The sequence below is a fragment of the Antechinus flavipes genome, chromosome 3, assembly GCF_016432865.1.
Source record: "Antechinus flavipes isolate AdamAnt ecotype Samford, QLD, Australia chromosome 3, AdamAnt_v2, whole genome shotgun sequence".
NCBI classification, from domain to species: domain Eukaryota; kingdom Metazoa; phylum Chordata; class Mammalia; order Dasyuromorphia; family Dasyuridae; genus Antechinus; species Antechinus flavipes.
The window spans coordinates 370,444,517-370,460,407 of record NC_067400.1 but is presented as its reverse complement, the minus strand read 5'-3'; the positions used below and the strand labels follow the sequence as shown (position 1 = coordinate 370,460,407).

Sequence of the window (15,891 nt, the reverse complement as noted above, 5' to 3'; positions counted from 1 at the left end):
CCCTTGCCTACCTTTCTTTAAATCCCCATTATATAAGCCACTAGCAACACATGTCAAAGACTGCTTAGAAAAGCAATCTGTCTTATATAGGCATTGCCCTGAGAGTAGATCATGAATTATCCAGGTCAAAATAATCATGTAGTATTAGTCTTAAGAAAGAGTCATATGAACTAGATTAAGTGTACAATTTGTGTGAAGCAAATAAAGCAATGTTGTGATGCAGTGATAGTTTTAATTTAATTTTATTATCCAAATAATTCATTTTAAGAAAAAAATCTAAGGCAAAGTTATTCTAACTTTATCATTAATATCTTTTTTTTTATATCTTACATTCATTTCTTAACATAGCTTTCTTTCTGACTCTCCAATAAACTCTTGCAACCAAAAAAAAAAAAAAAAAAGAAGAAGAAAAAGGAAAAGGTATTAGCAAAATCAACCAGATGATTCATCATATCTGATAATATATGAATAAAGGAATATCATTACTACCTCAGATTAATGTATTCACAGAAGATGAAGAATATAATCAGAAAGTATAAAGTAAATATTAAGAAATTTTTGGTAGCCCCTCAACAAATGGTGAATAAATGTTTAAGTAATTTGAAAGTATTACGCTATTGCATATGATGTCACACAACAAACATCTTGCGAATAGTTTAAAGGGTCTTAATATTGCATTCTAGACAAGTATACCAAACAAGCAAACTTCAAGAGCAAATTGTGGTTATAGAACCCTATCTGCACAAGAGGGCAGTGGAAAAGGAAGGGAGCTTACTTTATTTTTTCTCTCCATCATCTAACTTATCATTAGATTTATGGGTACAGTAGAAGGAAATGTTTAATGTAACAAAGACATATGAAGACAGAGACAGGAGAAGATAAATAGAGGATATATGACATATGAAATATTAAAACATATTTTCGTACCTCTGTATTGAAGTAAGGGAGGTTCATTTTCTCAACTCTTTTCCAGGTCAAGCTTGGTCATTATATTTATCCAGTTTTTTTCTTTTGTATTTATTTTTATGCTTTTCCATTAATCCCTGTCATGAATTTCTTGAATTTACTTATTAATTTTTCTTTCTTTTGCTTATTTATTGATCTGTTCCTCTACTCCCTCCTACTCTTAAAATCTTAGTTTATGTTACATTCCTTCTTTTGTTTTTTTTAGTCATTTTATAGTCACTTTGGAATCTTAGTGATTCCATTTTGTGTTTTCTTGGTATATTGGAGTGGTTTACCATTTTTTTTCCCCCTTCAGCTCATTTATAAATGAGGAAACTAAGGCAAATAATTTAGAGACTTGCTCAGGTGCTCTAACTTGTGCATGTCTGAGGCCAGATTTGAACTCAAGGAGATGAGACTTCCCAACTCCAGGCCTAGTACTCTTTCCTTAGGGACACCTGGCTGCCAATTCCTTTATGGCGCCCTTTTCTAATAAATTTTCCTTTTCTTTTCCCTTTTTCTTTTTTCCCTTCTTTGAAAATTGTTTTTCATAATAATTGTTTTTCTTTATAATCAAATTTCATTTCCTTGCTCAAATGAAAGAATATGTGCAAATATTTGTAAAACTCTTGGCCCTATACCTGGCATATAGGAAAAAATAATTCTTTCAGTTACATTCCTTTCTAACATTTTTTCCTATTATTGCATTTGTAATTTCTTGTAAATCTCTTAATACTTTGTAACTGCTGTACTTCACACAGAAAGACAGAATGAAAATGGTGTTATGTGGTGTCTCAAATGTATCCCTGAATTATGAAGACTGGTCTTACTTTTTTCCTTTAGCATAATTGCTCAATACTGCTAAGGGCAGATTATTCAATTTATGTTTCTATGTTTAACTTCTAACTCATTTATTCCACCTGCTTGTATGGAATGGCATCCTGTGAATTACAACTCTTTTTCAAAGAAGATAGTTTCTTAATATGCAGATTGCTTCCATCATTCAAACCCATTTTGAAGATTATATTTCTTATACACAGAGGATCATGAAATTTAGTCTAGAGAGCATCTTAATTCAGCTCTTTCTCTTTCTCTTCATGTTGTTTAAGTTCATTTTAAATCACATGATTCTGTGGACCTCTGAGGGTCTTAGTTTTCTCATTTATAAAAACAACAGCTTCATAGCAGATATTAAAAACTCCTTCCAGTTGGAAAATCTTAGTTCTGTTCCTATTCCCAGTTCTAAATACCAGTTTTTAAATCCTTCTCTCTAGTTTATTTATAACATAATTAATGTTTCATTAAACTTTAAGGGAAAACTTCCTGAAAAATCAAATTCCCACATAAAATTTATGTTTCACAAGAAGGGGGAAGATTACCTATGTTTAAGATATATATTTGTATTTTCCTCTGAAGAATATAGGTTTTCATATAATTAAGCCACTTTTATAATCTATTAAAATTTTCATTATATAAATAGATTATGAATTTAGGAAAGTAAATAGTGATCTTAGAAACCAGCATAGATTCATAAAGAATCAATTATGCCCAATTATTTCCTTGTTTTGCAAGGCCGAACATGCCTAGATTTCAGCAGGATATTTGACAATGTTCCTTGATATATTTATTGATAAGATGAAGAGATATGGACTAGATAATAGGACGATTAAGTCGATTTATGTTTGAATAACCAGATCAAACGAATGATAATTAATGAATTATATGAATCCAATCCTTGTTTAGTTGACTTTTTGAACCTGCAAGGGATTTTACATTTACATTATACGATCTTCATCTAATTAGATTTTTATTAGTGAATTCATCTTAGATTTGTCCAGCAGTCTAGTTTGTTGAGATGTTTTTGTATATTGGTCCTATCAATGAATATAGTCTCTATTATCTTATAGTTCCATATCATTTCTAAATTTTATAACTATGTAATCCAAGATATGGGTAGAAATGTTGAACAAGAGAAAAGGTCCAAAACAATATTTGGTGCTATTTCATTTGAACACCCTATAATCTGAAACTAGTTCATTAATTATCATTCCTTTGATCTGGTTTTTCAAATACAAATCATCAGAACTGTCTTTATATAAGTAGATTATGCATTTAGGAAAGGAAATAGCAATGGGAAGAAGTTTCTGAGATGCAGATCTTAATTGCATGTGACAGAGCAGATAAAGATAAAGATAAAGAACCAGGTTAGAAATCTGAAAAATACACATACACATATATATGTATGTGTATATATATATATATATATATATATATATATATATATATATATATATATATATATATATATATATCTTGAGCTTTTAACACTCAAGTCAATTTCCTTACTGTACTATATTAATGAAAGGGATTCCCACACTGGGAATCCCCTCCACTGATGTATTCATAGGAATGGCCCAAAAGATATGATAAGTCCAAAAGGCTCACAGATCTTACAGAATAAGCTGTTTACTTTTCATGTGGATTGATTATTGGAAAAAAAAAAACAGAATATTATTATTTGTGGAATTTTGAAAGAAGAACTACCTTTCTTTGAGACTCAGTTTCCTAATTTACATAATGAAAAGACTGGGCTTAGATAATGTCACAAAACTCCTTCTCTATCTGAATGTTCTCTGAGATTCTAACTCAGGCATAAATTTTGAGTCTTTCTTCTTTTGTAACAGAAATACAGGCCAAATTTTAAAATCTTGGATATAAAAAAATCAAATGTTTAATAGTTAGCTTTTAAATTATTAAATTATATGTCTACAAATGAAGAATATGGCATTAAATATCTTGAATTTTCATCTTTTACTCTAGAATAAGAATCTTAATGTTGTTCTTAAACAAATTTAACACCTTTCATTGTATGTCTATGTATTTGCTGAATTTAGAGGTGGAGAGAAGAGAGTAATAAACTCAGTCCTTTTTAGGTCATGTTTTCTGATAATAATAATATATTTGTATAGCATTTTATAGTTGTGAAATATTTTTCATATATAATTTTTCAAGTATAATGTTTCATTCATATATAATGTCTTACTATGAGGGAAACAAGAGCATGTATTATTATCCCTATTTAATAGATGATGAAACTGAGGCTGACAGAGGAAAAATTGCTCAAGATTATGTAGCCAACAAATTGACAATGCTGGTAAATGCATGAAATGTACATAGTAGGTCCCAGGGTTGATGCTGGGTTGAACATTAAGGAAAAAATAAGTGTGTTTATACACAGACATATATAGATAGACATACACCCACATACACAGATTAAAAATCTTTCAGTTCAATTCTGCAATGGGATATGCAGTGACTTGACATTATAAGTTAAGATCTTTTTCCTTAAGAGCTTTTTTTAAAGAGTCAATGAAATAAAACCAAGTAAATATTTGTCATATATATTTTTTTCTATTTCATTTACTGGTTAAATTAATCCATTAGTTTAACGACCATAACAACAAAATAGTTAATGTTTACACAGTCCTGAGCATAACATGTCAAAGGAACAAGTAATATCTAATCTAACAGTTCAAAGTTTAGAAATGTTTAAACCAAACAACCAAAGCACATTTAATAGTGGGGTCTGAAAAGTCATTAAAAAAAAAACAAAACACAACTTGTTAGAATACCATTCAAAGTGCTGGTCAGTAGAAATATAAATGACAATAAAAATTTTCATTAAAGCAGTACTTGCATTAGCTTCTTATGACCACAGAGCAGCACAGTTACATCCACTGGACATTTTAGCTCCAAACTAAGATAACACTAATTATAATGAGACTGATAACCGTTACACCACCTAATGTCAATAGATAAACGTACACACAAATAGCAGTTTTAGAAAATTATCTTCCTACTTAGACACTCTTTTTTAGGCAACTGTTTCTGAAAATGAAAAGGAAAATATTTTGTCCCATGCTTACACAATTTCACTTCTAAAAAAACAAACAAACAAACAAACATTTATTTGAAGCAGGCATAAAACAAACAATTGAAAGTGTAAAGCTTATTTTAAAGGTGGCTCACTTTGCTGTCTGAACTTAAAAGCTACCTGTGTAACCATCTATATATGGGCCTGTGCAATGACATTTTAGAAGTATTGAATTCAGGGTATTTCCAATGTTCATACTTTTAAAAATTCACTGAAATTTTTCAGTGGCTGTAGAAATCTCTGGTAAAACTACCTCCATTTATATGGGCAATTCCTTTTGAGGCCCTTATGGTTGGTTTTGTGTTTAAACAATAGTATCTTCTGAGAAGAAAGGATAAGCTACAAAACATGTGTCACAGATGATCCCAGGGAAATGGTAAGAAATAGAGACCAGGTTGTTCTAACAAAGTAATTGTGTGTGTGTGTGTGTGTGTGTGTGTGCATTCATCTAGTATCTTTATGAATGTGAGAATTTTCTCTGTGTGTGTGTATGTGTTTGAGTGTGTGTGTGTGAAAGAGAGAGAAAGAGAGAGAGAGAGAGAGAGAGAGAGAGAGAGAGAGAGAGAGAGAGAGAGGAGAGAGAGAGAGAGAGAGAGAGAGAGAGAGAGAGAGAGAGAGAGAGAGAGAGAGAGAGAGAGAGAAGGCGGGAGGGAGGGAGGAAGAGACAGAGACAGAGACAGAGACAGAGAGACAGAGACAGAGACAGCTTAGGTACTGTGAAATAATTCTCACCTGACCAGGCTTCTGTTGTATTCCTCAGCTTCAAGTAATAAGAGTGAACACTGGACCTTCAGCCAGAGTGAGCACTGAGATTCAACAAGAACTTTTATAGCAAGTTCCTTGTGACTGCACACCCTTTGTGGGGATTTTTCTCTAGGGTTAGCTCCTCCTCTCTTGTTGGATTCTAAATATGAACAATGACACTTCCATTGCATCACTGCCAAAACTCAAGCAAAACACTTCCTTTAGTTGTGCAGTCAGCTTTCTGTTTCACAATTTCACTGAGTTCAAGCTAGTTCAGGTCTCCCTTGGATGATGTATCCTGAAAAGACCGTTTCCTTGGGAGAGTTTGATTGTAAAATTTTCAATATGACCATTTATACTTAAAGATCAGGACTTAACTACAAATTGGAACTTAATTTATTTTTTTGATTGTTTAGAATCTGGCCTTAAGAAGCCATTAGTAATGCATATTCAACTTAAAGTGTGTGTATATATTCCTTCTCTCCACTCAGCTGGGTCATTAAAGATTTAGTAGCACATACCTATATTGTTCTATCAACATTGCTTGAGTTCAGCAATAGGAAGGTTCAGACCATAAAGTTATTAACAACTGGTGGCTTAGAGACTGGAGGCTAATAATAATGATTGGCTTTATATACCACTTTAAGGTCTGCATGGTGCTATGTATCTTTTTTCTCATGTGAACTTCATGATGCTCCTGAGTAGAACTTTCAGGGTGTAAAATTTTAGTCAGAATTTGGGGATAGCATCTAGATACTTTACTGAAAACAGAATGGGAATTTATTATCTCTCAGGCTAAATATCAGTATATTTGGATAGAAAGAAAATGCTGACCTAGGGTCTAGTTCTGGCTACTAACTGTAATAGTTTATCAACTTCTCTGGGATAAAAATCAACCCTCATGGAGAGACAACATAGTTTTCAGCTGGAAGTTTGGAGAATCTTAGTTGGACATACATTGAGGACCCACACTTAGCCTTTCCCTACACAGGAAGTGATAGAAATGATTCAGGTAATACAGCTTCTGAGGGAAGTTTTCCCATGGATATATCTCCCATTAGTTTTCCATTCTTTGACTAGTATATAAACCTAGACTTTTAAAAATTTTGTAAACTATGTGTTTATAAGGGAAGTTAGTAACAGTACAATGAGTGGCGTCCAGTAGTGAAGTTCTGAAATTGTCTTGGATGTGAACTACAAACTCAAGAAGTGTAACTCAAAATAGAATTGGGTTTCTTATATCGCATTACAGCCTCATTTGCAAGGGTTTACATGTCCACTGTGCTTCAGCTAAATTGGTGTACTTGCCATTCCTCTGAAAACGTCCGTTTTTCCTGTCTCCATATCCTTTCTCTTCTTAAAATGTTTTCTAGTGGAGCTTCCTCTTTTCTTTTGGCACACCTCCCAGTTTTTTTCATTTAAAAGACAAACCGCTTTTGCAGGAAACTTCATGGTTTAGATTTCAGTTTCTTATGGTTGTATAGTAGTGACACTACTATAAGTATATGTCTTAATGAAATAATAATAGCTAATGTTTGTATAACATTTTAAAGTTTGCAAAGCTCTTTACAGATATCTCATTTTATCCTTTAAATCCTTAGAGATAGGGAATATAATGATCCCATTTTATATTCAAGGAAACTGAGGTAGATAAAGATTAAATGACTTGCCTAAGGTCACACAGTTGGTTAGTATCTGATGAACTTGGCATTATTGGAAGTCAGGAGAAAAGATATTCAATATGGTGGGAATAACTTGTGTCCTGAATATGAGTCAACAGCACAACTATGAAGTATAGAGTTTTTAAGTAGTATACTTGGAAATGGGAAGAATAGTTTGTCTCTGGTGGGCAGATAAGAGAAAGAAATGTGGAACAGGTAGAATAATGCTTAATAAAGTCTAACTCCCAAAAAAGATCCTAAGCAAGCAGCCAATTTTCCCTTGTATATGGGAGCTCTAGGAAGCCAAATTGTAAATCAGCTTTTATTAAATGCCTACTACATGCTGTACTAGAGATACAAAATCAGAAATTAAATAGTACCTGCCCTGAAAGCTCTCACATAATTATGAGGAGAATGTGGATTTTTTTTTTTTTCTTGAAGGTCATAAAAAGAAAGGTTCTTCACAGTTATTTTATCTGCTGTTTGGTCTTTCCTTGTCATCTGTTCTTGTTTTTCCTTTGACTGAGAATATAGAACAACTTACATTATTTTGCAGATGAGTGGACCAATGTCCATAATAGGCAGTGGACTTTCTGTGTAAGTTGGTGGTAAGTATTCATACAGAAACTAAAGGCTAAGTTACTACCCCTTTTTCCCCTAAAAGATCCCAAACTCCCTACAGTGATGCTCAGTGATGGCAGTCAGGAAAACAAGGGGGTCTGGAGTGCAAGAAGAATTAAAGATAGCTGTTAAGTGCTATATGTCAGTTTGCCAAAATGACAGATTATATACATATTTGTGTCAGGGAAAAAAAGTAGAAAACAGAAGAATCTGATTTTTCTGTCTTTACTCTGCCTGCCTGATAGGCGGGCAAAGTTGGCTTTTTAATAGTTTGAGGACAGGGAATAGTTTTTATAAAAGCAAACTGCTTTGAATTGCTGCACTACAAAGAAACAAAATTAGTAGATTTTTAGAAAGTATTTAGAAAGTATGTTAAGCCGTCTATAATGAATTCATATTCTGCCGTAGACCATATTTGACCCTAGATAAGTCATGACCTCTTTGTGACAAAATTTCTTTTGTCAAATGGGGATAATAGCAGCAATTACTTCACAAGATTGTCGAGCAAATCAAATGAATTAACATATGTAGAGTACTTTGTAAGCCTTGAAGCATTGCATAGATGGATAGTGTTCTGTGTTGAGTGCTGGAATTGGAATCAGCTAATTGGAATTCAAGTGTTCAAATACCATTTCAGAGTCTTACTAGTTGTGTGTATACACTAATTGTGTGTGCAAGATACCTCATCTTTCTAAACCTCAGTTCCCTCATCTATAAAATGAGGACATTTTATGGATTAATCTGTAATTTCCTATGGAGGAAATTCCGTCTTAGAAATGAATAACTTCATCTTAGAAACTGCTCTCCATTTTAGTTAAAATGAAGTTGCATTTCTCTTTCTTTTAGGTCCCTTAGTCACTCCCTTCTTCTGTCCTTGCTTCTAGACTGATTAAAAAAAAAGTTCTCTTTCTGCCTAATAATGCTAAGTATTATATCAAGATTAATGTTAATATCCATTGTTCCAAGAAAGATAAATAAAATTCTTTGGGAGAATTGGAGAGACTTGCTTTCTTAAAAGGATCTCCCTGTGGGCAAATGCTCATGGGTCTGTATCTTTTGAATTTCTTGAATAAAGTTCCTACTGCCCTGCTTAGAATGAAGATGGAGTCTTTTTACAGTTGGCTAGAATGTATGAGATCTATACCCATCTGGGCATAATAACAATGTATTTACATAGATATATATAGATATCCCCAGAAAGGTATATTTGAATATGGAATATAGCTATATTCACAAATACACATACATATGCACATATATATGTATATATGACTGTGCATATATTTGTAAGTAACTATGTAGCTTTCAGGAACTTTAGAGATTTTTATTTCATATGATGCCATATCCCCTGTTCTCCCAGTCATTTATGACCAAGTGGATTTATGATATACCTCTCCATAGTTAGCTAGGATAGGTTTTAAAAAAGTGATTCATCCTGTAACCAGGGGCATACTCGGATGGTTTGCAGCATATCAGAATTTTTTTTAAAGCTTTTGCTTTTCTGCAAAGAATCCAACGGCATCTCCAAGCCACAATGAGACACTGGAGTAGAACAATTGTATATTTTTAAGGAGGAGGAAACTGGATCCCTAAGAAGTAAAATGATTTAACCAAGATTGCAAAATTGACTACAAATAACCACAATTTAAAGATGGGCCTTCAACCAGCCTAAGATAATAGGATTTTAGATTTAGAGCTGGAGAGGATGTTAGTGATCATTTAATCCATAAGTTATCTATAGAATTAAAAGAAAACAATTAAATTATAGCACTCTAAATTTATATTTATATACATATGTGTTTATAGGTATATATACATACACATATATTGCTTTTATTTTGTATCTCATATAATCTCATATATTTAGGACTTCTTTGACAAAAATAAGAGGAGGCAAGAGGCAGAAACTTTCTCAACTTTCTATAACATGCCATATCTTTACTGTCATACTGTTGACTAAAAGATGTAAAAAATAAAGTAAATATTCATTTTGTTTATATGTTAGTTATAGAGAACAACATGTAATCTTATATACTCCTTTCTCACAGAGTCTTTTGTGCATTTGTCGTATGATATTTTTGGGAAAGTAAGTGAAAGTGTAAAGTGTCTGAGGCTCAGGTCCTCCTAACTCCAGGGCTGGTACTCTACTTACTGGCCCTCAGAATGCCCCAAGAGAGAATCCTTTTTGATATTTATTAATGTCACACAAGCAGGGAGATATAGTCTCTCCAAAATTATTTAGTAATATGGGGAAATTCTGTAAAAGGACCAAATGGAAGAGGGAGAGATGGTGAACTCCTTCAGATATTCCTGTTCTCAAGCCTCAAAGTTATATAGGAATTACTCTATAAAAGACATTATTACTCAAAACAGTTCAACTTCACAGTACAAACACACACACACACACACACACACACACACACACACAGACACACACACAACACTGAAGGGAAAAAACAAATCCACACAACAAAACTTGCTTTATGTACTTTCTGAAGTAGGAAAACAGGTGGACCAGTAATCAGTTTAATTTGTGTGTTATTGTGTGTGTAAATAAATAAAGCATTTCTGACATGTTGTAGGTAGATGGATTGAAAATTTGAATAGAAAGATAATTTGAATTTTATTGGGAAATTGTACTTTTGAATAAGACCCTGAAAAATAATAAATTATTTTAACTTTATATTCTATAAGAATCAGTCACACAGTATCCAAATTATCTAAAATTCTAAGTTAATAGGAATCTGAAATAATGAAGTTTAAACTTTAATAGCTTAAAACGACACTAAGACATATGCAACATGCTATATGTACCAAACAATGGAAAGCCTCAAAAATGTCAATTATTCAGTTAATTATTCATATCACATTGGGCAAGTAAATTTACCTCTGGCTTTCAGTGTTTTTTATACTTTGTATCAGGAGACATCTGAGTTCCCTTCCTGCTTCTCTTGATTGTTCTAAACTAAAATGGCAACATGAAATGCCTGGTAGTACTTAGAAGAATAACTGCTTAAGAATAATAGAGAAGGAGAAGATTCTGGCAAGAGTATTTAGAAGAATAACTGCTTAAGAATAATAGAGAAGGAGAAGATTCTAGAAATAAGAAAAAATAATGACTTAAGTTGAATGTTGAGAGGGAAAAATAAACAAGAGTTGGGATAGTACAGTGATCTTTTGAGAAGATCCAAAGAAAGCTAGAGGATGGAAGTTTAGCCCCTGTGAATGCAAACACCTTTAGAAGAATTGCCCTGAAAGAATGAGAGGTAAGCCCTGAGACTAGTTGTTTGAAAGGTAATCTTAGCCCCAGCCACAAGAATTTTCATCTAGAGATGATGGGGAGACTAGAGCTGCTTTAAAAAAAAATTATAATAATAAGGTAGAGGGGCCTCTCATTGGTTCTCCATACTGGGAATTGAGGTTTCCTTGTTTTCCCACTGCACTGGTTGGAGGTCTCACAACTGGCTCTCTGAGCCGGAACCAAGAAGCCTCCATTATTGGTCTGTGCAAATGCTAACAGCTTCCTATTACATTCCCCACACCATACTTGTGTTGGGCCAAAATGAGACAGAATTCCTTCCTGATATCCTTTCCTGAAGTCCTTCCACTATATCTTAAGCTCAAAAGTGGTTTCACTGAATTTTTGAGGGTTTCTCTACTCCTGAGTCTCTTTAGAAGCTTGGTTTATTGTTGTTTCTGAAGGAAACTGTGGAGAACTCGAGCAACTTCCTGTCTCCTCTCCATCATATTTGAGACAGATGCCCTACTTGTAGAATTGGGCAAGGAGCAACCATCAAATTTATGAGACTAAGAAATAATAAAGAAAAATGTAAAGATGAAAAAATAGAAAAGAATGTAAGACATCTCATAAGAAAAACAATAAATCTGGACAACAGATCAAGAAGAGAAAATATAAGAATATTGTACTACCTGAAAGTTTTGATAAAAAAAAAAATCTTGTTGTGAAAATATAAGAAATAATTAAAGAAAACTGTTTTGGAGTTGCCACTATAAAAAGGGCTGCCACAAACATTTTTGCACAAATGGGTCCCTTTTCTTCCTTTAAAATCTCTTTGGGATATGAGCCCAATAGAAACACTGCTGGGTCAAAGGGTTTGACAACTTTTTGAACATAGTTCCAAATTACTTAAGGAATATACTTTTAAAATTTGTTTGTTTGCTGTGTTAAAAAAAAAAAGTCTCATCAAAAATCAGAGCAGTTTTAAAGAAAGAAAAAAAGCAAACTAAGCAAACACTTTGAGAGGCTCTACTAACAATAGTATAAACACATCATTTAATTCTAGTAATGATTTCTGAACTTAAATACATCTTACACACTTCTTATCTCTATTATCCATTGCTATCTTTTGTATTATAAAATGCTGCAGCTGATAATGAGGTCTCTCCAAGCCTTGGATTTACATGAAAGCACCGAGAATAAGTTTGTTCCATATATGATATAACACATGAAAGGTAGGCTTAGATTTTTTTTTTTTGAAGTAGCTATTCTTTAAATTATTGTCATTCATAATTCTTAGCCTAAAGTCATTGTTTATAAAGAGCAATTTTTTTTTCAGCCTTGATTGCTGGTGCCATGTTGGTTCCTAGCATTCTACATGAAGCCACATGTAGAATCTATAAAGTAGGAGAACTCAAGATTCATTAAGCATAAATTTAGACTTGTCAAAGGTATCCCATCTGGTTTGTTGAGCAGATACGCTACCTCTACTAAGCTTTTTAAAATAATATTAAATGGCAAGACATAATCTAGAAACTTGGTATGCAACCAGACAATGGGATATTCCTCATTATATTATAAGGATAATTTGGCAATTCTTTCTCTGGGTATGGTTATCATTTTTCATCATATCTCCTTCATGGTTGTTTGGGATCATTGTATTGCTGAGCATAACTAAGTGATTCATAGGTGATCATTTTACAATGTTGCTGTTATTTTGTACACAGTTAGTTTTACTTTGCATCAATTCATAAAAGTCTTTTCAGGTTTTTCTGAGAGCATCCTGTGAATCATTACTTATATCACAATAGCATTCCATCATAATCACATGTCAGTTTATTTAGCCATTCTTCAGTTGAGAGGTACCTGCTCTATTTTTAATAATTATCCCCTGAAAAAAGAGCTGCTATAAATATTTTTCTACATATGGTTTCTTTTCCTTTTTTGCTTTTTATCTCTTTTGGGATACAGGCTTAGTGATAGTATTGCTAAGTCAAAAGGTTTGTATGGTATTATAGCCCTTTAGTAATCATTCCAAATTGCTCTACAGAATAGTTGAATAAGTTCACAGCTCCACTAGCAGCACCTGAATATTTCATTTTTCCCACATCCACTCCACCATTTGTCATTTTCCTTTTCTGAATTATTAGCCAACTTAATAGATATGTGTTAATACCTCAGAATTATTTTAATTTTCATTTCTCTAATCAATGCTAAATTAAAGCATTTTTCCTATGGCTATACATAACTATAATTACTTCAGGTGAAAATGGTTTCTATCTTTTTAGATTTCTGAGTTAGGGAATGGCTCTTTTACAAATTTGTCTCAGTATTTTATGTTTGAGAGATAAAACCTTTATCAGAGAAACTTCAATTTTTTTTCCCCACACTTACTTTTGCTAGCTATTTCTACCATTCTTATTCTATTGTTTCTCTTTTTACCCTATCCCTCCTCAAAAGTACCTCTAATTATTCCTTCCCCCAATCTGCCCTTCCTTCTATCATTACTCCCTTATTATGCTCTTCCCCTTGGGTAAGATAGATTTCTGTACCCAAATGAGTGTGTGTGTTATGCCCTCTTTGACCCAATTTTGATTAGAGTAAGTTTTGCTCATTTTCCTTTTTCTTCTTCCCCTATACTATAAAAGCATTATCTTTGACTCTTTTATGTGAGATAATTTACCCCATTCTGCCTCTCGCTTTCACTTCTCCCAGTTCATTCTTCTCTCACTCTTTAATTTCATTTTTTAATATATCTCTTTACATTCAACTTACTCTTGTGCCTGTGTCCATATATCCTCCAGTTTAACCTTATCAAGTCCCTTATGATTTCCCTTTCATGTTTACCTTTTTCTCCTTTTCCACAATCTTAGGCTGAAAATTTTTTTCATTTTATATATTTTTTGTTTTTACTGCTTTAGAATTTGTTTAGAAACCTTATGTAAAGGTATTTAGACGTTTGGGGGCTGGGGAGAACTTAGGTGAGTCTTTGCCTTTAGCATCTTGGCCCCACCTCCCTGGTTTCTTTTTAAAAAAAGTTTATTGTTCCATGTATTGGAATCATGGAGATTGTGAATATTGGGGATGCCAACAAATATTAAATGATGTTCTTAAGTTTTCAAGAATCAGTGTTATAGTTGAGCAATTGAGGACAGTACTCCATGATAATAGATTATTATGGGTGTAGTTTATCGGGTGGATTTTCCAAATTATTCTGCAGTCTCTATTTATAGCTTGGGGATTTGTCATCTGTCAGTCCATGAGAGATTGCAGGCTTCTAATGTGTAGGACTAGTCACCAGGTCATATTTTATTTTGCTAAGTTTTCTATAGGTGCTAAACTTTTACTGCTGGAAATCATGTATTATACTGGCTCTACCATTTCTTTACATAATCAGTGTGGATCCAGTTCTTTAGTGTTAACCTTCTAAAATCTCAGATCTCATGGACCTAGTACTGAACTATTACCACAAATCCTTTTGTTTCTTGAAACAAATCGGTAGGTTTTATTGCTTCTTATTGATATCTTGTTGTCTTAATTCATGTATACGTCACCTATAGAGTATCCTTTCAGTTTGTTCAGGTTTCGTAGAAATGAGAGATGTGCAAAATTAGAGAAGAGGTCCCTAATATTCATAGGGACTATTTTGTTTGACTTCTGTCCAAGCTCGCATTGATCTTATCAGCTACCATTGCACATTATAACTTGAATCTAATGAAGGAAGGACAAACAACAACAACAATAATTTACAGAGTCAGAGCAATTAGCAAACATATGATTGTAAGAGTTGGATTATGAGGAAAGTTGTGTGCCACAAAATGAAGCTTTTGAATTGTGCTGGAGAAGACTTTTGAGAGTCCCTTGAATACCAAAAAAATCAAATCAATTAATTTTTTTTTTTAAACTGGAGCATCAGATACTGAAGCTGAATCTTAAATATTTTGTCCAAATAGTGAAAACATAGGAATAATTAAAAAGATCCTGATCTTGGAGAAGATTGAAGGCAAAAGGCAAAAGGGAAGGCAGATGATGAGATAAAAAGATAGTCAGGGAAACAATGAACATGAACTTAGACAGGTTTTTGAAACATAATTGAGGATAGAAGGGCCTGGTGTATCATGGTCCATGGGATCACGGAGCATTTGAAATGAAGCTACTGAACAACAACAATAAAAAGATAATTTGTTTTAAATTCTTCAATATGGAAACCATTCTCAGTTTTTGTTAAGAGAGATAATGGGTTTAAGGCTTTAAGAAAGAAACTAATAGCCTTAAACTTCTTCCCTGAAAAATAAGTATTTTATATTAATTTTTTATTGATCTTGTTAAATTATTAGAATACTTCATGTGGACATCAATTACTTTAGCATTCTCTCTATATTTTCCTCTACTTTTGTGTTATAAATATGTGAAAAAGTCCAAAGGGCAGAATTGAATCCAAAGCTTTGTGATAATTAACAAATGCAGTGTATTTGTTATGATTCTTTCAGGCAGCTTTTAAAATAATTACTAAATTAATAACAAATTGCTCTTAAAAAGCCCCTGGAACTTTTGGACTCATTGTTTTCTTATAATTGCTTATAGATTTTATGTGTGCATAATCCAAATTGAGAATTCCTTTTATAAATTACATAAACATATAATGGGCTTATTTTTAGAATGCTCCCTGATGTTCTCATTCTTTATTAATAGATAATGAGTTAAAGGCATAGACTTATCTGATCTCTCCCCCAAACCCATCCAACTAC

The 15,891-nt window shown here is 32.9% G+C and overlaps 1 protein-coding gene across 1 annotated transcript in view; it reads right to left on the bottom strand.

Annotated features, from left to right (window-relative positions):
• The window catches only part of KYNU (kynureninase), a 138,139-nt gene extending 132,431 nt beyond the window's left edge, over positions 1–5,708 (bottom strand). The window contains exon 1 of the mRNA XM_051985816.1: positions 5,612–5,708. The gene's annotated coding sequence lies outside the window, so the exon portion shown is untranslated. The remainder of the gene's footprint in view (positions 1–5,611) is intronic.
• Positions 5,709–15,891: the final 10,183 nt, after the last annotated feature.